Here is a 26,438-nt window from a genome sequence, read left to right as displayed (position 1 = left end):
TTCAGTTCCTGAATTGTATTGCATGAATATTTGTTGATTTAGCAAATAAATAGATGCTTGCATTCTATACAGGCCACCTATGCAATAGTGTCAAACAGGAGCATGGGCTATTTGGACGTTAGAGGATGGGAGGGTCTGTGTTCTGATGCATACTGCTGTCCTGAAGTAACACCTTTGCCTGCAAAGATCCTGCAGGCTAATTTCAGCAGCTGGGAAACCGCCCGGCTGTCATGGGCTTTAAGGTACGCTGCTGCACGCATTCATCAGCAGGCACGCATTCATCAGCAGGCATCTGACTCTAGATCTAGGGGAGCTTGCAATGATGTGACCTCAGCCCCAATATGGAGCCTAATGGAAAGTGATAAGTCATAGATACATATCCAAATATTTTTGTCAGAATAAATGTGGGACTTGTATAAAAGTTGTATACACACACAGAAAAGAGTTACCTAGATCACACAAGGATCAATGCTGATCTTATTCAGGACCAACTACTGACACAGACTAGCAGGGAAATTACATAGAAGGAGTCCTTATGCTTTGAGGTGCTTGGGACATCTGCCCTGTCATGGGGTCCTCCTATATAGCCACCAAGCTCTGTAGTCAGCCAGACCTAGATTCAATTCCTACTGCTGCTTATTAGCTGTGCAGCTTTGGGCAGGTTTTCTTTTTTGTAACGTGAGGCTAAACATAGTACCTACCTCGCACATGGTGAATGTGAGAATTAAATGAGATAATGTGTATTATATGCTTTGTAAAGGGCTTTTCACTTAGTAAACCCTGAAGTGTTATAATTATTCATGATTATTTTGTTATTTTATTATAATAACAATTGGGGACTCAGAGAAAGTTGCCCAAGGTCAGACAGTTAGCAACTAACTGGTAGGGCCAGGCTGAGCACCCAGGTCTATCTGCCTATGATTATACCACGCTGCTGCAAAAGGGAGGTGAACGTGGTAACACCAACAGCAAAGGAAGAACAGGCTGACTAATTCTACTGTGGGACAGTCGATCCTGGGCAGAATCTTGTCCATCAGGAACAGAAGTGTCAATCTACAGCAATCCTTCCCACAGGCTACAGACTCTAAACCTGGGCCTCAGGGGCACTCCTGAAACCAGTGAAACCTAAGTGGACCTACTTGTGAACTGGGGTTAAAATTTAACAAAATAAACACTGAGCAGTGCAACAAGTATAGCTCCTTTATTTTGTATAACTTCTCTTTTGTCTTCCTCTGTGCTGCTGTCATACCCCCCGTTGACACGGTGTACTCTGTGAGGCAATCTCCTTCCAAATCCCAAAATTCAGAGTGGGGCACAAATGCCTCTGGTTTTCCTTCTCACAAACTTTCTGGAGTTTTCTTTTGCACAGCCTTTAAGGTGCCAATTTGAAGCAAAGGTGGGCAGGGGAAGCCAGGGCCCTAGCATCTGACCTCTCGCCTATCTTTTCTTCTTCTTTTGGTTTAAGAAATTCATTTTCTATTCCTGTCTTATAGGAACTTTCCTTGGGTTACCTCTGAGTTCACTCTACCCACAGCTTAGAGAAAAACTATGTATTTTCAGACATATAATCATTGTCTCTTATTTAAAAAGGAGATTTTAGAATTAAAAATTTTTTTTTCTCTCTGCAACATTTGGCTTTCAAGTCTTTATCACTATTAAATTTTTAAAAACACTTTTGTTGGTGTGGTACTGACCTCCTCCTTCCCTAGGACAATATGACCCTTGACCTATCTTTAAGGCAGATGGATGCATGGGAAAGAAAGAAAATAACACCTGGATTACTCAGAAGTTACTGAGGAAATGATTGAAGATACTTAAAATACATTATCCCCATGACACTGGTGAAGATCCATGATTATGCCATTAGGATGGATCTTTCCTTCATTCACTTGTGAATATTTACAGAGAGCCAACAGAGGCCAGGCACTGAGGATGGCAATAAACAACTTTCCCTCTTTTCACAGCCCAGACAATAGCACTGAGATCATCCACAGATATAGCTGTCTGATTTCATAGCGCCTTGGAGAAAGCCTTGCAGAAAATGAGTTGGTGTTTTTCTGGACTGTCTGTAATGAGCATAAAGATACTTGCTTTTTGAGGGACCATTGCATCAAGCCCTCTGTTCAGGGGTGCTATATCCCAACCCTGTCTACATTTGTATTGGTTATTTATTTTTGCCATGATGGTGATGGCTTGCAGGGTCGGTAGAATGGACACTTCCTTCTAAGGTGCCTTCTTATAAGCACTTGCTCTCTGTTTGCTATTGAAAGAGCATCTTGGAATACAATTATACAATCTCAAATGAATAGTTAATGGGATGAACTAGAAATACAGGAGGTTTTTACGATGGTGATTCATGTCCTGCCAGTTTAGGAGTTGTTTTAACCACAAAAACACCTGAACTTATCACAGAATTAAAAATCAAGAAACCTGGATTTGAACTCCGACCCTGCGTCTAGTTCTTGACATGGGGTAAGTTACTTTACCTCTCAGAGGTTTCGTTTCTTTATCTGGAAAATAAACACTTGGACTAAATGGTCTCTAAGGGCACTTCCAGCTCTACCAGACTGTGCTTCTTCAGCATAGGTGTTTTTCTTCTTCAGGAACTTTGTGTGGAGCCAGGATGTGGTCTTGCTGCAATCTTCTCTGGTTGTATAATTTTTGGGGATTGGATAGATTGTTGTCATTTGTCAATTTTCTAGTTTCATTTTCTGGACACTGGTAAGACATACTCCCACCAGTCTTGTATGGGAAAACATTGAACATTGAAATCTTACCATGTACCAGGCACTATGCTAAGCACTTTATAGGCATTCTTATAACAATCCTATGAAGTAGATATCTTTTATTCTGTAGTTTATAGAAGAAGAAACTGAGGCTTAGAGAATAATTTGTCAAGATCATAAGCTAAGGACTTCCCTGGCATTCCAGTGGTTAAGAATCTGCCTTCCAATGCAGGGGGCGCGGGTTTGATCCCTGGTCGGGGAACTAGGATCCCACATACCACAGGAAAACTAAGCCTGCGTGCTCTACAGCCCACGTGCTGCAACTACCGAGCCCGTGCGCTGCAACTACTGAGCCTGTGCGCTCCGGAGCCTGTGCACCACAACTAGATAGAAACCCGTGCGCTACCATGAAGAGCCCGCGTGCTGCAGCTAAGACCCAACGTAGCCAAATAAATAAATAAATAATTTTAAAAAGAATAATAATTAAAAAAAAAAAAGACTCTGTGCTCTCAATCCAGGGGGCACATGTTCAACCCCTGGTAGGGAAACTATTGATAAGATCCTGCATGCTGTACGGCGCAGCCAAAAAGAAAAAAAAAAATCACAAACTAATTACAACCAGGGCCAAGATTCTAATGGTGAGTCTGTCTGGCTCAAAGCCAGGCTCTTGACCTCTAAGTTATCTATTTTGTGCACCAGTTCCTTGGGTGACACCTGATCAGTCAAGGATCCAGGATCCTGAGCAATGAAGCTTATCCAAGTGCTCTGACCAGTGTGATAGCAATGCTAAGCCCGCATGGAAATGAGCAATACTGTTTTCAGAATAAGCTTATCATGTAAAGGTGTGACTTCGAGGAAGGTGGGTCCTATGAGCACATACCATTTTCTGACAAGACCTCTAAATCAGAGGTTCCCAAACCCCAGGCCACAGACTGGTACCAGGCCACGGCCTGTTAGGAACCGGGCTGCACAGCAGGAGGCGGGTGAGCCAACGCTGGCATTACCGCCTGAACACCCCCACCCCATCCATGGAAAAATTGTCTTCCATGATACCGGTCCCTGGTGCCAACAAAGTTGGGAACCGCTGATCTAAATGTGTGTTGCTGAGCAGAGATGGCCAATCAACCGTGTGCTTCTTTTTTTTTTCTTTCTACTGTGATTTCTTATTCCTCATGAAGGTACATTTATTTGAAAACCTCTCCTCTATGTTTGGCTAGTAAGAAAGTTACAAAATGGAAATGCCTCTCTTGGCCCCTTTGGCCCTCCTGGAGCCATACATATCTTGTTGCCAGAAGCAAACAAGTCTTTCAAAGCAAGCAAGACTCTGAGGCTGTTTCTTTGTTTTGTTTTTTGTTGTTGTTTTTGCTTTTGTTTTTTAGTTTTTTGCTCCTTTAGGCTTTTAGTCACACAACTAGAGCTTAGAATTGAATTTCACCCACAGCACACTGTAGAACAGTTTGCAAGAACTCCACTGGGAGGCCCCTGGCAAAGGATGTGTCTGGGGCTTGGTTCTTCTTAGTTCACACTGATGTTGCTACACAAGCCAGTTCCTGCTATGGGCTGAGAAGGGAGGGCATCCATCACTTTTCAGCAGCTCTTGTTTCTAAGTGGGTGTTTTGGGAGGGAGCCCTTTGGAGTTGGAAGAAATACTATTTTCTATTGCCATTTGTTTGGCTGTGGCAATAAAGAAAATTCCCACTGACATGAAGAAGCCATTCTAAATATTTTAATAGATGGGAATGGCTGCGCTAGAATGATCAAAACACCAAAGTAGTGATAGCAAGTATAATCACCAACATTTATGGAGAATTTTGCAGGAGCTTTGCACATTATCTAAGTAAATTCTTTCACCAGGCTTGGGTGATAGATATTATTATCTCCATCATGCAGATGATGTGTAGAGAGTTTAAGAGACTTCTCCGAAGTTGCAATTCCTGTCACTAGGAGAGCTGAACTAGAACCAGGGTCTCTCAGAATCCAAAGCCAATGATTTAGGCTACTGTGCAGACTACCTGCTTCTAAGTTTGAACTTTTTACATTGATTACATGTTGAAATATTTTGGATGCAATGGGTTAAAGTATATTATTAAAATTGATTTTACCTGTTTCTGTTAATTTTTTAGGATGGCTACTAGAGACTTTAAAATGACATAAGCCACTCCCATTATGTTTCTATTGGACAGTGCTAGACAAGGGATTAAATGACAATGGAGATGCAACTGGAGAAGTTGATTGGATCCTAAGCTTGGAAGGCCTTGAAGAACATTTACAAATCACCCTGAGAGTGCCAAATTTTGCCCACAACTTATAGAAATATACAATGTCTTCACTCAAGGTTCACGGCTTTTATATTGCCTGGTAAGTATAACTTTTAACGTGTCAACATCCACAATTATTTGAGCCAGTCACCTTTTCCAGTTCTTTGTTTATTGTGTTTTATGAAGCAGTTAAATATTTGGAAAAAGCTACCAAGAATGAAGGTAAGGAAAGAAGAGGGCCCAGTAGTGCAAGGGGATTAGGAGACAGTTGTGTCATTTCCATCTAAAAGCGATGAAAACAAAGGCACCAAGCCATTAAAATGCAGGGTGTGCTCTCTGGCAGGCCTTTGGCAAGAGGCATAACTACTTACTTAAGTGGGTCACAGCCTGACTGTTAATTTCCATTCATGGAATTTGTTTCATTTTCAGGTGTCTCAGTTAGCTCCAAGGTGATGCTTTATAAATAGTTGTGAGGGCATTGTGGAGGTAGTCAGAATTTCCAGAGTGGTCATCATTAACTTCTTTTTGTCAGTGTTTCTCCACCTTCCGATGAGGCTTCAGCAGAATCCGAGCTCTTCTCCTGGAATCAACCAGCAAGCGGTTATCAGAATTCTCCAGCCACTCCTGGATACCACTGCCAACAAGCTGGAAAGAATTGTGCAGGGGAAATGCCAGCCTTGCTGAATCAAGCAACTTCTTCAACCCAGAGTTGACTGGTAATTATCATGGTGGCATTCATGGGGCTGCAGGGGGTTCCACGAGCCCAGACCCGGCTCCACCATATTTGCTCAGTCCAGGGTATTGAAATGTTTCAACTCCAGGCAGAGAAGAGCCGGCAGAGGCAGGCTATGCAGGCAGCAGTTGTGGTACTAGCCCTCTGAATTCTGGGGTTCTTCTGGTGTGATTGGATTGTGGATAAAAGAATAAGAGCTGACGGTTGATAAAGGCTGTGCTACCCACAAGCTCATGCTTTTGATTCAGATCTAGTCTGGATGAGGATGAGTGGTCCAGTTTGGAGAGTCCCCAAAGTAACTCTAATATGGAAGTTTAGTTGAAGCAGGGCTTTGTAGTCAAATGAACTGAAGTTTAGCCATGATTCTTCAAGTTAACAGCTGCATGATCTTGGCCAAATCACTTCACCCCTCTGAGCTTCAATTTCCTCATCTGTCAAATGAGCATATACAAACTCCCTTCTGGGGTTGTTGTCATGCTTAACTGAGATGTGCATGTAAAAACACCTGGCCTCCAGCATAAGGAATGCAATGAATCATTCCGACTTTTCCCCTTTAGTGTGTTTTATTATTAAAGCCTTAATATAAATAAATACCTTCCTTGTGAAACCAAATTCCAACCTTTGGGGATGATCATGCTTACTCTAGATTTTTTTTTTTGACTACTTGACTTTGGAGATTGTTCACTTTTAATGATGGTGGTAGTGATAATGATGATGATGATGAGTACTTATCTTTTATTCAGTACCTACCCTGTGTTAAGTGCTTTTCCTATATTATCTCATAAAATCATCATAATAACCCCGTGAGGCAGGTATTATTATCCTCATTTGCAGATGAGGAATGAGGTTAAGAAAGATTAAGTGGCTTGCTCAAGGTTATAAAGTTAGGTAGCAGAAGACCTGGGACTTAAACCCAGGTGTGAGTCCAACACTATCATTCTTAACCACTATGTTATATTGTATCCATGCTACTAGTTCACCTCATTTTTCCTCAAACCAAGAGATTTTCTGTGTCCACAAAAGGTATAAAGGGTGCGTGAAGAAGGAACTCTTCCCAGTTTTAAATATCTTTTATAGTTTAAACTTACTTGATATCTTATTGAAACAAAAATTTTAATGGAAAGACAATCAAGAAGTCATTTTGATGAAAGAAAATTGAATTTCTTATTCTCCATAGACATTTAGAGAATAAATGTAATTCTGTGGAGAAAAGAAAATAAATTATGTTTAAACCAGAGTTTGAAAGAACTAATTATAGAGATATACACAATTTAGAAATAATTGTAGTACTTAAGGTTTATGAAAATGCTCGAGATTTTGTAGACATGAAAGCTTGTTTGTGTTCTTTTAAGATTCCAAATGTTACTTTTGTATAAGAGCTCAAAAGTTACGTAATACTCACCTGCTCTCATATCACAAGATATGAGAATATTAGATAAATATGAGAAATTTGAGAATATGAAAAAAATTCAGAAATTAAAGTAAACAAAGCTATTTCTGAGGCCAAAGAAATAGTACTTCATATAATTGAGCATTTTTCATGGTGTGGGTGGGGAGGCACTCCTATCTGTTGAGTTGACACCATTCAAGGCTGTTATTTACTGCTGCCAAGAGGGTTTTATTAGAATTCTTTTTCTTGGGTTTTGCTCAAAAGAACAAATGCCATTCTAATGCCAATATTTTCAAATGACATTTATTGCTTAGATTTACTTTTCTAAAATTTGCCCTCTCTTTCTTAAATAAAGGTATGTCTCTCTCTAGGGTACTAAAAGCCGTAATTTTTTTTTATTGAAGTATAGTTGATTTGCAGTGTTGTGTTAGTGTCTGGTGTATAGCAAGTGATTCAGTTTTTTATATATATATATATATATATATATATTCTTTTTCATATTCTTTTCCATTATGGTTTAAAAAATTAATAATAAATTACAGGATATTAAATATAGTTCCCTGTGCTATACAGTAGGACTTTGTTTTTTATCTATTTTATATATAGTAGTCTGTATCTGCTAATCCCAAACTCCTAGTTTATCCCTCCCCTACTCCCTTTCCCATTTAGTAACCATAAGTTTGTTTTCTATATCTGTGAGTTGGTTTCTGTTTCATAAATAAGTTCATTTGTGTCATATTTTAGATTCCACACATAAGTGATATCATATGGTATTTGTCTTTCTCTGACTTACTTGGCTTAGTATGATAATCTCTAGGTCCATCCATGTTGCTGCAAATGACATGATTTCATTCTTTTTTGTGCTAAAAGCCCTAATTTAACTGATGATGAGATTATTCCAAATAAGTAAAGCATGTTTGAGCAACTGGCTTATCAATGAAATTCACATTAATTGCCTTGGAGGAAAATTAGTAAATCTCATGTTGGTATAATAAATAGCACCTTTTCTGTTAAGCTTGATAAAGGTTATTTCTTTAAAAAAAAGAAGAACCATTTTCACTTTATTAATCTCATTATTCTACTGAAATAGCCCAATGACCTGAACATTGCTCACTTCATGGCTTTACTTGTACCTCTAAGAACTGGTGACCATGCTTCCTTCTTGAAAAACTTTCTTCGTTTGGCTTGAGACATCACTTTCTCTTGGTTCTCCTTCTATTCCACTGGCTGGTCAATTCCCCTTTATCTTCTGACTGCTAAGTCTTAAAAATTTCAGGGTGTAGCCCTAAAACCTTTTCATTTCTTGCTCTTTATTTATTCCCTCTGTAATACCATCCCCAGTCTCTTAGCTTTGAAAGCATCTATGCACCAATGATTCCCAAATTTACATTTCTAGCCCTCTTTCCTAAATTGAGGTCTCATGGTCAACCATCTACTCAAATCTTGACTTAAATATCTAGTAGCGTTCTCAAACTCAACCTGTCCAAAATCAAACTCCTGATTCTCCACCGACATCCTTCATCTCAGGAAATGCTAGCTCTGTCTTTCTAGCTGCCAAAACCTTATTTTCTGTCTTCCTCTGACACTCCACCTCCATCAGTAAATCCTATTGGCTTTACCTTGAAAATACTATTTATCAAAAATCTGAGCACTTTTCACCACTTCCATTGCTATTTTCCTGGTCTAGGCTTCCACTGTATTTCACTCCCTCACCTGAATTATTTCAAAAACTCCCCAACTGGACTTCCCCCCACTACAGTCTGTTCTCCACATAGAAGCAACAATGATCTAAATTGCAGGTAAAATCAAGTTACTCTTTTGCTCAAAACTTTTAATGGCTCCTCATCTCATTCAGAGTAAAATCCAAAGGCAGTATGACCTGCAAGGCCCTACATGACCTTGCCCTCAGCTACCTCATACTTTTATCTCTTGTTGCCTGCCTCCTTGTACATATTCTGTTCCAGACACACTCCAGATTTCCTAGAACAAATACCTCTCTCACTTTTCAAGGTTATTTGCTCATATGTTATCATTTTGGAAATATCTTTCTTGAGTACTCTTTCCCTCCTCCCTGGTCTTCCTGTATCCTTTATTCCACCTTATTTTTCTCTATAGCGCATTTTACCACCTGACACAATATATATTTACTTGTTTATTTTCCCCATTAGAATATTAGCCTATATTCCAGATTCCAGGACTGGCATACTAGGTGATGCCAACCAAGCCTCCCAGTTGAAGGCAATTTAAAAAGCTGAAACATACACACACACACACACACACACACACACACACACACACACACACACACACACACACACACACACACACATTCTTACAAGCATCAGAGACCTACCGAGATATTAAGAGATTAGAACAAGGAAACAATTAGCATTAAAGAGGTGAGTCAAAGCCTTTTTGGACAGGATGATTTACTGATGATGAGAGAAAATTGAAAAGCAGAGGTTCACTGAGACCTTGGGAAATGACCCACTCTGTAACCCAAAGGCCAAGAGCTGAAATTTGGCTCTGAGGCTCTTTGGCAACTCACTGGAAGCAGTTGAGACACAAAGCTAAGCTTTTGAGGACTCAGATGCATGAAGATTTGGAAACTGGCATTCATCTTCTTCAAAAACAGAGAGGCTGTAGTATAATATCCCTTTTTCTGACTTGAAACACTCAAAGGCTACATCCTGGAGGCATGGGATCTGGATTTTAGCCCAGTCTGCACAAAAACTCAAATCTTGGTCCTAGACTGCTAATCTACTCAGTTGTTTTGCAGGGGGAAAATACACTGTGGAGGAAAATAACATCATTCTAGGTCTTAAATTATCACCAAATGTAATTTTAATTTGTCCAGCAAAGTATCAAAGGTTATAAAACAAATGAAGATTCAAGACAAATGCCAACTAATGTAGTTCCAAACCACCTATCCACTCAGCATATGAAAAGGTGCTCAACATCATTAGACATCAGAGAGATGCAAATTAAAACCACAACAACATACCACTACCTATTAAATAAAAAATAAAGAAGCTGCTGATAACACTGAGTGCTGGTGAGGATACAGAGCAATTGGAACTCACGTGCATCACTGGTATTTGTGTGAAACAGTACAGACACTTTGGAAAACAGCTTGGCAGTTATTAAAAAGTTCAATGTACACTTACCATATGACCCAGAAATCCCACTTCCAGATACTTACCCAAGAAAAAGTAAGATATATATCCACACAAAAACCTGTTCACAAATGTTTACGGTGGCTTTATTCATACTTATCAAAAAATGGAAATGTTTATCAATTGGTAAATGGATAAACAAACTGCTATAAACATACAGTGAAATAGTACTCTAATATTTGCTGAGTATATTATTTAATAAGTATTATTAAATTATTAAATAAGTATAATATTTAACAAATATTAATATTATATCTTATTTTAAAAGGAGAATTCCTTTTTAAAAAGCCACATTGACCCTTTCAGCACTGGTCTGACATTTCAGTCACCTCTGTGGACAGCTGACAGAACATATGGAAGTTTTTTGAGAGCCGGAGAATGATGGACCTTTAATTCAGGGAGGGCAGAAGGCTTATCACTTCACATTTCTCCCTTCCATTTGGCTTTTTTACTTCCTCATCTGATTCAGTGCTCCTTTGATCCTTCCTGCTGTCATCTGTGTTTGGGCTCATGGTCCCCTCTGATATGGCCAGACAGCCAAGGATGTTCTCACATGAAGGGCATTTGCCATGGGCTCAGCTGCCTCACTAATTTGGCTGATGTTTTACATCCCCTGGAGCAGGAGGGAGAAGTAGACTTGTAACTTGAGGACAGGACCTTGTCTTGCGCTTCTGTAGTGACCCACCATGGCCAAGCACAGAGCCTTAGACGTGGTAGGTGCCCAATGCATGTTTGCTTTGTGTACAGATTTGGTTTTTTTAAAGATACTAAATGTAGTTCCTAGCGTCCTCAAGTGTACTGAATGCAAGTTAAAATTACTCTGGCAGGAGTCATACTTAATTCATTGGAAGAGAAATAATAACCGTGATGTCCTCAATTTAAGAATATCAGCTATGTAATATATTTTCATTCATTCGTGTATTCAGCAAATATTTATTGAACATCTACTATGTCCTAGATTCTATGCCAAATTATTTAAGTTAAAGGGATACATATCCAAGAACAAAAATCAATTGTTAATTACAGGTTTCAAAGATATATATTGGTCTTTGCATATTTTGCTTCCTGGTGAATTTAGTTTTCCTTTTCTTTCTTTTTTTTTTTTTCCTGTAAGGAAAGAAGTAGATGTTATACACAGATACCCTGGAACAGTGATTGGTGGCTGTCTCTTCTGTCCCAGTATGCTTAGAGGAGTCAGTTCATTTCTGTGAGTAACAGTAGCTTTCCATCATGGGGTATCTAAATAGGGGCAGATTGTTGGGGGTGGGAGTGAAGTATCAGAACTCAGGAGAGTTAGGGGAGCCTGTGTAGTTCCAAATTACTTATCCAGCACCCCCAACCCTTCCCGCTGCATCCTCCTTACCGCTGCCACGCTGTGGCGATCAGCTTTTTTTAGTATCTGTTTTGTCCTGAGGGAAGAAGTTTCCCACATTTACTTTCTTTTTCTCAGTGGGAAAGATTCTATTGTTTGACTCTCATGTTTTTACTACTTCATGTTTCCATTTAAACAGTAACTGAATTCAGGAGATTAAAGATAACACAGTTAAATTGTCTGTTACTAACTGTAGTTTGTTTCCATCCTCCCTCTCTCCCTCTCCCCAGAATGCAAGTACTTCTTTCTTCTTGTGTTTTGATGGTTTTGATTTGATTTTGGTTTGTTTAGTTTGGGGTATTGGCATTGATTTTTAATAACATTATGGTTGGGATTCCACAGAAATGAAACATCTAACAATGTTTAAAGACTTGCATGTGGATGATAGAATCACGTTCATTTTTATTGATGCTAAGTGGTGACTGAATCACTTTGGAGAATGATAAATTTTGTAGTTGATAAATTTTGTTTTCACTTGAAAAAAGAGTAGACAATGTAACATGACAGAAAACAAAAATTTGTATGTTTCCATTATAAATCTCCCCCAAATATTCTAGTTTCCACTAGCATACGTACTTTAACATATCACAGCTATGATCTTGGTGGTTGTGGAGCGCACAGTAGGAAAAAAGAGGAATGGAGGGAACGTTCTAGATTGAGCCCAAGTGGTGTTCATTGCTGGGATTCAGGTACTTGCGGTATTTCCATCCGGAGGATTGTTAACACGGTGCACTAGGGGCCTCCTGAAGAAAAAAGTCCTAAGGAAAGAGCAAAACCAGCGATGAGTTTGGCCAGTAAAAAAGGCTGCAGCAGTCAGACGTGAGGTGGGTCTTCTGAGGATCACTGAATGGGGAATCGCCAATTAGTGAAGCAGTAGGCTTTCGGTCATTGGAATCCAGCCTTCTAACGGCCATCCACTGCTACTCAAGCATTCCCAGGAGGAGTCGAACCTCCAGACCTCACTCAAGGTGATTATGTTACCCAACCAAACCTGGGTCCCTTTGCCCACTTGCAGTAAAGCCAATCTGTTGACACTGGGTTGTGATGAAGAAAAGTGTAACATTTATTGCAGGGCGCCAAGCAGAGTTCAGGCAGCTAATGTTTAAAAGGCCTGAACTTCTTGCTTGGCGCCCTGCAATAAACAGTACCCTTTCCTTTACCACAGCCTGTTGTCAATAGATTGGCTTTACTGCCTGTGGGTGAAGGGACCCAAGTTTGGCTGGGTAACAATTTTGGCACCCCAGATGGGATGGCAGTCCCAAGTGGGCACCTCACCCATGGCACATTGGCTCCTGGCCAGTGGTAGCTCTTGGATTCAGTCCAGCAGCAACCTGAGCACCTTTGTCTCAGGGACAGTCCCAAGTGTTTGCCACCGACCAGGTGCTGCTGGCCCACGGTGCTGTGATGAAGGAAGCAAGAGGAAGGCGATATTCACGGGGGACAGTTTGTCCTGGGAAGGCCCCATAGGGCTCAGTTACAATTATTATTCATTAAACAAAATATATCTGCTCCTGTGGGTAGGGAGAAGATTCTCCTTCTGGGAAGGTAAGCTGATCTTTGTATTGTAATGTATACAACAGGCAGAATAGCGCTACATCTCTGAGAAGAAAGCATGTCATAAACACTCCTTTCCAGCTACATGCTGAGCTTAGGCTCCCCTGACCTCTGAGAACACCACTGACACTGTGTGATTGATTTGGGATCTGTGTGCTTGTTCGTTTTCATGGGAAATGGGTTCATAGCTTCCATTAAATTCTCAAAGGTGTCTGAAACCCCACAAAAACTGACCACTGTTTTATATGTGGTCTCTGCTCGGTCTCATCAACACACATAGCTTCATTTGTTACCTACCTAATGATTCTCTCAAGTATATATTCCCAAACCATTTACTCTTCAGAAATAAAATTTGTAGATAATATAACCATTCTACAAACACAAAACTAAGCTTAGTGCCTTAACTGTAAAGTAAAGGCAATATCGTTAAATGATTTATGATAAAAAATTGTATGCATTTCATGCTGGAGAGAGTGTGGAGAAAAGGGAACCCTCTTGCATGGTTGGTGGGAAGGTAAACTGATACAGCCACTGTGGAGAACAGTCTGGAGCCTCCTTAAAAAACTAAAAAATAGAATTACCATATGACCCAGCAATCCCACTACTGGGCATATACCCAGAGAAAACCATAATTCGAAAAGACACATGCACCCCAATGTTCATTGCAGCACTATTTACAATAGCCAGGTCATGAAAGCAACCTAAATGCCCATCGACAGATGAATGGATAAAGAAGATGTGGTACATATATACAATGGAATATTACTCAGCCTTAAAAAGGAACGAAATTGGGTCATTTGTTGAGATGTAGATGGATCTAGAGACTGTCATACAGAGTGAAGTAAGTCAGAAAGAGAAAAACAAATATCATATATTAACGCATATATGTGCAACCTAGAAAAATGGTGCAGATGAACCGGTTTGCAGGGCAGAAATTGAAACACCGATGTAGAGAACAAACATATGGACACCAAGGGGGGAAAGTGGCAGGGGGGTGGGGTGGTGGTGTGATGAATTGGGAGATTGGTATTGACATGTATACACTGATGTGTATTAAATTGATGACTAATAAGAAAAATAAAATTGTATGCATTTCAACCACAAATGCTTGCCCACGACTACATGGGAGGACATAGTGAAGTGGTCAAGGGCTAATGCCAAAATGCCGTGGACGTGACAGCTACACATACAGCTGAGCATTTGTGTATTACTGGCAGCTCAGATACCACAAGAAGCATTGCCACTGGTGACAAGATTTTCCAAAATGGAGACAAGTCTTGGTAAAGCTCTAGACAAAACAAAGTTCCCTGATTTATAAGGAAGTTTCATTCCTGAAAAATCTAGTGTACGAAATCCATACAAAACAAACAAAACCACAACCACCACCATCACCACAACAAATTTGGGGTTCTATACAAAAAGAGGAGTTAGGTTCTCAGCTCAGACCATTATAAACAGATTACTGCCCATGTGAATCCTCCTGAATCCTTCTGAATACGGAAGAGTTCTTCATTGTGTGCGAGTGTCCCTCTCATTTCAGGATGCCCAGCATCCTTGATTCTTGTCCACTAAATAAATACCAGTTGCACATCCCCTCCCATCATTTTGACAACCAAACACCCCCCACACAAAGTCCAGAATGCCTCCAGGGAGGTGGTGTCACCTCCACTGAGAACCACTGACCTACCGGCTACAGTTGAGACTCTTGAGCTTTGCACACAGGTCCTTCCTGATCTGGCTTCTGTCTCCCTCTCCATTCCCACCATTCATGCACCCTCCATCCTGCATTTCAGACTGCAAGAAGTTCCCTGACCTGGTGGGCCTTTCCTTGCACATGTGGGGTTCCCTTTGCTGGGAATGCCCTTTCCTAGGCAAACTTGTCATCCCCTCTTCTCCAAATCCTCTCAGAATGCGTTGGTACTCCCTCATGTCTCCCACTTTGCTTGCTTACCTCTCTACAACCCTCAGCTCATTTCTTCCCAGCTCCACGCCCAGACTGAGAGCAGGAGCCAGGTTTCCTGTGTCTTTATAGTCTGGGGTGGCCGGCCCTGGGGGGTTCAGTTCATGTTGGTTGTTGGGTGACATCGATGTGCTGAGAGGACCCTGGACTTCTCTCAGTTCCAGGCTCTGTTCTGCTTCCAGGTCTCCCACATGGTGTTCCTTCTTCCTAGAATGTGCTCCTTGTTCCCTCATCTCCTACCTCAGCCCAACTAAATCCTACTCTTCTTCATGTCTCTTGTTAAATGCCGCCTATTCAGGACTGCTTTCCTTGACCCCTCAGATGGCTCACCAATTATATTATTTGCCCTCACAGTACTCTGCACTTCTCTTTCTTAACACTACACAGGTGATCACCAGGTTCCTTCGCAAGGACCAAGCCAGAATCCTCCTTTTTATTGGATCCTGTAAGCCAGAGGTTCTTCAATCACCCCTAAATGACTAATAATGACTTCTTAGAGAATGAGGTTCTCAAGCTCAATTTATCTTGATTTGGAAAAGCAAAGAAATATGACCGTCTTTTTTTTTTTAATATTTATTTATTTATTTTATTTATTTTGGCTGCCCTGGGTCTTAGTTGCGGCACGTGGGATCTTTGTTGCGTCATGTGGGATTTTTAGTTGGGACATGCGGGATCTTTCAGTTGCGACATGCAGGCTCTTAGTTGCGGCATGCGAGCTCTATCTAGTTCCCCAGCCAGGGATCGAACCTGGGTCCCCTGCATTGGGAGCACAGAGTCTTACCCACTGGACAACCAGGGAAGTCCCAGAAACATGACCTTCTTGCTGGTACATTTCTTGGTCTGAAACTAGTGTATAATAGAGGATCTATATAGAAGTTTAATCAATAAAAAGTCAGTCACAGGGTCAAGTAGACTTTTTAATATGACCCAGAAAAGGATACAGGCACTCAGATAACCAACATGTGCATGTGATCCTGCAGAAATCTCAGTGCTAATGAAAACATTAGCATATAGAAGGGAAATGGGCTGCATACAACTGGATAAATAGAGGGGTAAGCACTTTATTGTTGAAAAAATGATTAAAATTATATTTGGAGATGTGTAAGTTTTTATTTTATTAAGTAAAGAAAGAAATTCTGCCACTCTATCCTCAAGACTTCTCCACCTGGGAGGCGGGGGGCGGGAAAGCGGGGCTCTGATTTACCTGCCTAAGGGGTCAGCCATCTCCATTTCTCAAAGTTGGAGGCTGCTTGTTTTGTGTGCCTCATGTGTGATCTTTGGAACTAGTCTAGGAGTTTGAACTTTCTTTGAATTTTTGTCTCTATTATTCTTTTTCGAAAATACTTTATATTGGTTTACCATTCAGTGTTCAGTTCCATATATTGCCAATCGTTATGCAATTCCAGAAGAAAGTTCACACCCTAAGTGATCGAAAAAAAATGTGTTAATTCTAAAAACTCTGTAGCAGCCTACAGTCAGTTGCTATTAAGAGTACTTTCTTATTATATTAAAAAAAAGAATGCCTCTTTAAAACAAAGCAGCATGGCTCACTAATAATATCTCTGGGTTTTATCTTCCTGCATACTTCATGTCAAAAAGCCCAGGCAAGCTTTTTCTGAGTTTTTAATCTCAATGTAATTCATGCTTTTTTTTTTATTTTCATTGCTGTTATTAAAATAAAATTTTAATGTATATACAAAGTGAGGAATACTGACTATGCATAAAGTTAGATATAAGTTCTTGCTTATCAATCTAAAATAGAAATTGCTTTCATTATACATATATCAATTAGCCATCCCAAAATATTTACACATGGGATACATGCAAATAATCACTAATAATGCATATATATGCTTTAGAAGATGACTTTCCTGAATATTCTGGAAGTGCTTCAATTTATAGATTAGGAAGCTAACATACTTTGGAGCTGAGTTAAACAAAATAATTTAAAAAATCAATTATTCCCCATACATAGAAGTAAAACATGACTTACAAATGTATAGTCAACTTACATGTGAATATTTGTAAACCATGAGTGATTTTAGAAAGAATAGATTCTATTTATGGATTAATTAACACCACTCTAATGGATGATATTTATATTTTTAAATGGAATTTTGCAATAAAGAAAAATTATGAGAAATAAGATTGTGGAGAATAACAGAAGAATCCCAGAAAGAATTCCCTATGAATTCCTATTTACATGGTATATGTATACTAATTACCTTAAAAAAAAACTAAACTAACTAACTACTTTGTCTAAAGAGTTATTTTCATGATTAACTGTTGCTAACAGATGATTTTTTTTAAGTCATCTGTAGGTCATTTGATTTAATACATATTATTAATTTCCTAAAGGAAACAAGGAAAAGGAGAAGCAATTCTCAATATGTTGTTAAGCACAAAAGAACAAGAAGCAAAGAAATTTTTCTACAAGTACAATAAATGAGGAAAAAGACTGATGGAAGCAATTTTCACATATTGAGATATGGGGAAGTCATTTTGGCTTATACATGATTTGGCTTAAACTTTATGCTAACTAGAACAGCCAGTTTTGTAGTCTTTTAAACATGCATTCTGCATCTGCCTTAACCATTAAAGAAAAGAATGCTTTTAAAAATAAAAATGAAGTAACTGTGGTCCGGGTATCCAGTGTGGAGCCAGGTGGCCATTGTGCATGTGATTTCAGGCACATTCCTGCATCACCGAGAACTTCTAGTTCCCTCATATCTCCCTGGTTCTTGATGTCCAGTGGGAGGTGAAGATGATAACTGGCAAGCTTGGGACATGGGTCATCTTTGGATGAGGGTCTCTGAGTCAATAAATGCTTCCTTTAGCTTGTTTGGTAAGGTCAGTTGATATCCTTCCTATACCACGTGACATCACAGAAGGTTGACAGCCTCCAGTTATGACTGTGGGAAACTTTTTGTCAGTCTCTACCCTCCGGGGGCAACACTGCATTCCTCAGGGAGGGTCAGCACTTTGATAGCCATCCTGTGTGGTTTTTATATTTTATAATATAATTTTATATATTATTATTACCGGCAGAATGGCCCGGGGAGCTCAGATTCTGACATAAATGTGGTTACCTCCTGTTCTTGCTCAGCCCAGGCTCTGGGAAATGTGGTGGGACATGGTGGGGAGGTAGGAGGAAGGCCACGTGACAAGCCACCCTATCTAGGGAAATGGAGAGGCGAAAATGGGTTCCCATACCTTCATTATGCTCCTACCCAATCTCCCCTAAGTAAGGGAGCCAATGAATCTGAGGATTTTTGGAAGCACTGCCACTGTTCTAGAAGCTGCCGGCCGGTAATATTTAAGCTGGAGTCGGTTTCTGCCACCAGGTGGCGCCAAACTGAAGTTAGGACTAGGTTGGATTTGGGTCTCGAAACTGGACCTCAGCTCCAGATGGCATCACTTTATTAACCTCACAGTAAAGGAAACTCACATCTTGGGCTGCTGAACTTTTTAGACTCTACTTATCATACTAAGGTGGAATTTTACTGAATGTGTTTGTATGTATATTATTTATCATTTTTTAGAAACAGAAATGTGATAATGTTGTGTATATTGCTTTGCATCTTATTTTTCTCCCCACAAATATGTCTTGGATAGCTTTCCATAATGTAAATCAATTGTTTTTAATGGTTGAATTGTATCACATTACATAAATGTAGCATCATTTACTTGACTCATCTAACAATAACAAAATTTTTTTCTACCTTTGTGACTGTTTTTGCTGTTATTACAAATAATGTAATGAGAATTCTTGAATATGTCTTTGTGACATTTGAAAGTATAGCTGTAGGACAAATTCTTAGAAGTGGGTTAGAGATACTCAATGGAGAGAACAGCACTCACTAACATAGAGATGAGATTTGAAGCCATAGGAGTTGACAAGGGAGTGGGGTGTCTCCAGTCAGAGCCTCCAGGAGCATCATGTGTAAAGCACAGGAAAGGAAGACACAAAGGTAAGGGACAGGGAACTGGTATCCTAAGAGAAACAAAATCAAGGAGCTAGAGGTAGGATGGTGAAGACATTGCTTAATGATATAGATTCAAAATTTAGGTAAAGAAAAAGGTCTTCATATTATGTTGTTAATTCCAGGGCTGTCTAAGGGGTGCAAAATTTTTCTGTTTACAAATTCTAACTGTAGAGGGCATGTATACATATATAGTTATATCTCTGGATGCCAAGAGATATTTATAAATTGAGAGGCAGATGGCTGGGATATCAGATGCTGAACGATTGAATCCTAGTCTCGACAAAATACTGGTCCTTGCATGGTCCCAAGAGGAAATAACAGATACTATGAGGTGAGTTCCAAGCCCCAGAGCAGAAGTCCAGTTAGGCTGAACCATATGGAGGACTCCTTTTAAATTCTGTATCTTTATTTTTTTTCAAATTTAAATACTTTCTCTTTATTCTTTTATAAAAGTAATATATGATTGGGGGAAGGGGAAAATGTTAAGCAGAAAGTGAAAGTCCCCCCCTAACTCTAGGCCTCAGGGATAGACATATAACCAACTTGGTTTATATCTTCCAGGCATCTCTTTTAATAACTGGTGTAATGCCATTGGAGGGATGCATGTGTTTTATTTAACCAGTCCTATGCTGATGAGCATTTAGACTGCTACCAATTTTTCTCTGTTACATATAACTCTACAGAAAATATCTTTGTACATAGATCATCGTGCCCTTAATGGGTTATTTCCTTAGAAGGAATGCCTAGAAGTGAAATTTTTACATCATGAGTCTGAAAATTTTATATTTGGATGCATATTGCCAAATTACCTTTCAAAAAGGTCACACAGACTCTGCACTCAACAGTAGTATAGCAATGTTGGTTTCCTTATGCTCTACTTGCAAGATTGAAGATTCATTTTTATGTATAGATTAGATATTTTCTTTTTATGTGGAATGTCCGTTCACATGTTGCTGAGCCATTGTTCCAGTTATCTATTGTTGTTTAACAGACTACCCCAAATAAAACAACCACTGTTTTATTATATGTCATGATTTTGTGGGTTAGGAATATGGACAGGACTCAGTCAGGTGACTCTTCTCTCTACATGACGTTGAGTGGGGTCACTTGATGGTATGGAGCCATGCCTGGGATGGTCTGGAGGGTCCAAGATGGCTTCATTCATTGTTGGCGTCTTAGTGGGGATAGCTAGAAGGGTGTATGCAGCCAGACCCTGGTTCTTCTCCATGTAGTTCTCAGAGCCTTTCTATGTGGACTCCCCAGTAGGGAAGTCCATCTTCTTACAGGTGGTTCAGGTATCCAAGAAACCAAAATGAAAGCTGCCAGTCTTCACAAAGCCTAGACCCATAACTGTCATAGTGTCACCATAGAGTCCACCATTCTAAACTGGTCAGTGTGGCCAGGTTGTCCCAGATTCAAGGGGAGGCCCAATAGACCCTACCTCTCATTGGGAGGAGTGTCAAAGAATTTGTGGCCATCTTTAGTCTGTCTCAAATGCTATTATTAGTATGTTCTCATTTCTTGGGGAAATTTTACTTGGACATGGTGAAAAGTCCCTAAAAGTGTTCTTTAATTTCATTTGTAAGTATTTTACCCAAGGTTTTTGCATCCATATTGATATATAAGATTGATTGTTGTTTAGAGTTATTGTTTTAAGTTTTGGTACCAAGGTAATTTGCTACCAAGGTAATTTTTTTAAAATAATTAATTAGGTAGTTTTCCATATTTTTATCTTTGAAGGAGTTTACAAAGGATGAGAATTATGTGATTTCTGAACATTTGAAAGGCTTACTCATGAAGCTATCTGGGCCACGAGGTTTCATTGGAAAGAATTCTCTGATCATTTTTTAATTTTGTTATTGGCATGCAGATTGGATAACTGAGTTAGTTACAGTCATTTAATGTTTTTTTCATATTAAGTCTAAAATTGTGCATTGTGGCTTTGTATGTGAACTTGGAAAGTACTTTGTAATATTAAGGAAGGGAACAAAGTGCTCAAGAAATGTGGGAAGGTAGTACCTTCTGGTATATTGCAGGTACAAGAAGCTAATTTTAGCCCTCATCTTATTTTTTTCATAAAATTCAAGGGGATACAGACTCCTTGAAATTAAAAAAAAACATGAAAGGAGAATTTATAAGATACTGAGATGAGACCTGAGCTTGAGAGGCAGGCAGAACAAGAAGCCAAGTCAAGGCTCTTAGGAGCATCCTTACTCCTGGCAATAGGGGGGACAAAAACATATTAGTTGCTGAATATGTGAAGGATGAATCAATGAATAAAAGATTAGGAATATCAGCGTGGTTTGGTCTCATGGAAACTGTAGGATTGTGAGTGGCCATCAGAGACCTTGGGAATATGCTCTGCCTCATGCTTTTGTTGCATGCTTGGCTCACTCTACCCCACATCCCCTGGAGCTGTCACATGTTTATTCTCCAGGCAGAAGTCCAGCATGACTGACTCTCGGTTTTCCCATCCCTGAGTGTGGCACAGGCCATGGCTGTTTTTAACCACTTAATTTCCCCAGCCACGAATCAGGTGTGTCCTCAAATTCTAGATTTTCTCAGGCTACACAACAAGTGAAAAACATACTTAGACGCATGGAAGGCTGCATCTAGCTGGAGGAAACTGCTGAGCTGTTGGTAGGAGCAAGACTTATTTAAGAGTATATTTCAAGAGGCCTGAGTGTGGTTATCAGAAAACAAAAGACCTCATCTGAGGTAAAGTTATCAAATTAGAAGGCAGCTGTGCTATGAGGATGGACACGCGAGAAGTAAAAAATCACGAACCTAAGATCTGAGCCCTTTGCAAGCTGAGAACAAGTATTTTCTTGTCTGGTACCTCCAGTACCTACACTGTCTCTGGCCCAGCCTGGCCTTGCTCATTTAGCCTATTGTGCCTGCCAGTTAAGGATATATATGCTTCTTCCACTGGCGTTTTAAAATTGTACAATTCAATAATTCTTAGTAAATTTACAGAGTTGTATAACCATTACCACAATCAAAATTTTAGAACATTTCCATCACCACACACACACACACACACACACACACACCCTCAAGCTTATTTGCAGTCAGAATTCTCGCACCCCACCCCACCCTACCCCTACTCCCATTCCTACCCCCAGCCCTAGGCAACCACTAACCTACTTCGTGTCCTTATAGATTTGCCTATTCTGGGTATTTCATATAAATTAAATTATACAATATGTGGTGTTTTGTATCTGGCCTCTTTCATTTAACACAACGTTTTTGTGTTGTGTTATATATCAGTACTGGGTTACTTTTTATTGCTGGAATAGTACTGCACTACATAGATATACCACATTCTATTTATCCATTTGCCAGTTCATGGACATTTGGGTTGTTTCTACTTTTTGGATATTCCTATCCATGTTAATGTTCCTATAAACATTCACATACAAATCTTTGTGGGACATGATGTTTCATTTCTCTTGGGCAGATAACTAGGATTGGAATTGTTGGGTCATACAATACCTCTATGTTTAACATTTTAAGAAACTGCCAGATGTTTTACAGAGTGGCTACACCATTTTACATTGCCAGCAGCAGAGTCAAGAGTTACAGTTTCTCTACATTCTCACCAACACTTGTTAGTATCTATCTTTTCATCTATTGGCTTTGTAAATATTGTAAAAACTGTGTGGAACCCCATACCACCTTCCTAGATCCTTACGTGGAAGCTGCAGTCCTGAACCATATTTTAAGAAATAGATTAATTATCCTTTGTAGGCACTTAAGACCTATGTATACCTTCTAGCTGTTGTATTAAAGTCTAGAAACTTTCGTACATTTGTAAAAACATCAAACTACTTAAAGCTCATTGTGTGTGTGAATCAGAGACTGTTAATTATACGCCAATATCCAGTCTTCCCTTTTTACATAGAAATAGAATTATCGGGTGGATACATCCAAAAAGTACATTTCCCATCCTCCTTTGCAGCTAGCTGTAGCTACATAACTAAGTTCAGGTGAATGGGTTGTGAGCCAAAATGTTATGTGTTCTTAGAAAAAAGTAGTGATCCGACTTTTACCCTTTTCCACATCTTTCCTGGAAAGTGGAAATGGTGGTAAAGGCTGGAGTTGCCCTCTTGGACCAAAGATGGACACGATCTGCTGAAGTGGGCAGGGCATCAGAATAGAAGCCTGGGTCTCTGATGATTGCAGGGCCACCATACCAGCCCAGATTGCTTAGCTGAACTTTAACAAGAGAGGTAAATGTCTTGTTTAACCCAGGACTATTTTGAGGCTCTCTGTTACAACAGCTAAAATGTGAAGTTACTAACATCTGGAAAGTCCCTATAGAAACGTGGCTACAATATGAGAGCCTCCACTGATGAATATGATCACACAAAGAAAGTCAAGGTAATGTATTAAAAAGAGCACTGGACTCAAAATAAGGTTACTAGAGGTTTATTAGTATTGACTTTACTTCTAGTCAGCTTTGTGACCCCAGGGAGGCCTCTGTATTTCTTTGAGTCCTCATCCATAAAACCAGGTGGTGGTTTTATACAGTTAAAAATAAATTTTTAAAACTTGAAAATAAAGGGCATATGGTTTCAGAAGTACTTCACTATATTCGTGTTCATTGCTAAAGCAACTCAATAGAAATTTAAAATGTATAATCTTGAACCTTTGGTACCAGACTTCTCTAATAAAATAGTATGATGATAATCATGTTCAGTGGCTGTGTCATTTGCACAGGGCTAAGAATTCCCTGTAGATTAGCTTTTTTTTAATCTTCCCAATGGGTGCCATTATTATCCCCATTTCACAGATATGGAACCCGATGAGGGTAAGTACCTAGCTCTGTCATGCAGTTAGTTAGTGGTGGAGAGACTTCCCTGGTGCTCCAGTGGTTAAGAATCTGCTTTCCAATGGAGGAGACGTGGGTTCGATCCCTGGTCAGGGAACTAAGATCCCACATGCCGCAGGGCAACTAAGCCCGTGTGCTCTAGAGCCCTCGCACCACAACTAGAGAGCCCATGTGCTGCAACTACTAAGCCCGTGCACCACAACTAGAGAGAAGCCCACACGCCACAAGGAAGACCCGATGCAGCCAAATAAACAAAGGAAAAAAAAAACTTAGTGGTGGAGACAGGAGCTCAACCACTGCCACCCTGCCCCCATAACTATACCTAACTAGTCATTGTGAAGCATATGAGGAAATCAATGGTATTTATTGGCCATTGGCTCACACAGTCTCTTTAGTCACTGTGACTAGGAGGCATTCGTACACTTTAAAATGAATAAACAGCTCTTGCAAATGTGCTCACTAGGTTAAAGTGACATGTGGAGCAGTCATTGTGAATCATCTAAGGAACACAGGGAGACTTGAGCTAATGGTGAAGCACATCTGGCAAGTGCTGAAAAGAGGATAAGCAGCTCTCAAGAACCGGTGACCTACAACACTGGGCAGCGTGGTCGCTGGACTCCAAGACCCAAGCCTCCTGGGTCTGGCTGGCAGCTGTGATTCAAGGGAGGTCAAGCCCCAATATGTGCTGTTTGCTGCCTGATGCACTTCGCAGAGGCACATCAGAGAAGCTAAGCCTGATGGACTCTGAACACTGGTTGGTTTTTTGAGTTTTTTTTTCTGGCAACAAAATTAAAGCTGCACCTAAGGATTTATCCACCCTTTTGCTTATCTCTATGTGAACTGTGCAGTGAAATCCCTGTACACAGCACTGACTATCTCCCAGGGTGTTGCTTAAAATGTGGCTGAGCACAAATGGAAAACATCAAGTCTTGTTGAAGTAAGCACACAGAATTAATCTCTTAAAGTGATAAAAGACTTAGTTTCACTCTGTAAGATAAATAAATGTAAAGTATGGTAAAGTCAGAGGTGCTCAGCTCATCTGCTTTTAGAAGGAGACATCTTGGGAAAGGATACTGTGTACTTGGGACACATTTTAATGCCACTCTGATATCTTATGTGATTGTGAAAATGCTTTGAATTTCTTTTTTAAATGTATTTAATATATGAGGCTTTTAACCTGCCCCTATTCACCTTCAGTGCTTTTTAACATTGGGAAAGGTAAAAGCAAAGTGTCCTGGCTTTTTTCTTAGCTCTTAAGTGTGATAAGTATATTATTTAAGTAAATATGATATTAGGAACCTTCTCACTATTTAAAGCCAATACAAAATAAGGCTCTCTGCTTTCCACCCCATCCTTAATTTTATTTTTACCTTGACTCTGAATTTCATGCTTTGTTTTTTTTCTAAGTTTGGTTCATGAACCATCCACTTGGAATCACCAGTAGTGCTTGCTGCAAAGTTGTTGTGAAACTTTGGGGTAAAGGAAATAAGATCAGAGAACATTTCTCCCTCAATACCTAATGAAATGAACAAAAATATTGTTTTTCAAAAGGCCAAAAATTCAGCAGCAGCAATCAAAATTGAAAAAGGATAAAACTTCATGTAATAAAGTTTGAAAAGTAGCTCTTAACCTTGCGTACCACGCCCGCTCCTCAGAAAGAGAACTGAGAGAGGTGAGTCAACAAAATTCTGATACTCTGAATTCACCTTGATTTGAAGAGAATTGGCCAGAAGGGTGAGTTACTGTGGAAACTCTGAGCATAGGAGCCACTCTGCACCATCGCAAATCCTGGCTGAGGAAAGAGGGGTTGACAGGGCCTGCCAGTTCTCCAAGGTCATTGCTGAGTTGGAGGAGCCAACCAGAGGCCATGGATTAGGAGATTCCTGGCCCTCACTGGGAAGACTGGCCCTGGTAAAGGACATTCGCTGGGACTCAGAAGAGAGAATGCAGTCCAGGATCCCAGCAAGGGCTGCAGGCAGGTCCAGAGGAGCTCTTCTCCTTCCCCTCTCAAGTCTCCTGCTGCAGGAAAGTAAATAGAAAATGACATCCAGCCCCCAAGTTGCTATCCACTGGGCTGATAGTTTCCGGGGAAGGTACAAAGAAGGTCAAGGAGAAGTACAGTAGGTCAGAGAGACTGGAGAGTATACAGAACTGCCCAACTGTAGCTTAAGCAAAATGAAAATAAATGGCATGTCCCCAAAAAAAGTCATGTCAACCTTGTAAATGTGCCAGAGAGAGAGACAGAACCAGATACAAAGGAAACAGCCTGGAAGAAAACAAAACCCCCAGAACAGAAGAAAACTCCCCCAGATTGTCTTGTGCTAAAGAAAAACTTTAAAATATACTATCAATAAATAAGAACTCAAAGACAAAATGCTGAAACAACAGAAAGAGATGAAAGAGACTTGCAAGGCTGAGGAAACCCATCAGAACCAAAATAATACTATTA

At 39.9% G+C, this 26,438-nt stretch overlaps 1 long non-coding RNA gene across 2 annotated transcripts; it reads left to right on the top strand.

The window, feature by feature from the left end:
- The first annotated feature begins 3,892 nt into the window (after nucleotides 1-3,892).
- Nucleotides 3,893-19,146, top strand: LOC137227930 (uncharacterized). 2 transcript variants are annotated; one of them, XR_010945063.1, is made up of 4 exons: nucleotides 3,893-5,084; nucleotides 5,517-5,700; nucleotides 11,403-11,490; nucleotides 17,528-19,146. It is a non-coding gene; the product is annotated as an uncharacterized lncRNA (long non-coding RNA). The 2 variants fall into 2 exon arrangements; XR_010945062.1 differs by having other exon boundaries at nucleotides 11,398-11,490.
- Nucleotides 19,147-26,438: the final 7,292 nt, after the last annotated feature.

The sequence above is a fragment of the Pseudorca crassidens genome, chromosome 7 (assembly GCF_039906515.1).
Source record: "Pseudorca crassidens isolate mPseCra1 chromosome 7, mPseCra1.hap1, whole genome shotgun sequence".
Taxonomy (NCBI): Eukaryota; Metazoa; Chordata; class Mammalia; order Artiodactyla; family Delphinidae; genus Pseudorca; species Pseudorca crassidens.
The sequence above is the reverse complement of the archived record's forward strand: the minus strand, read 5'-3'. Positions and strand labels throughout refer to the sequence as shown.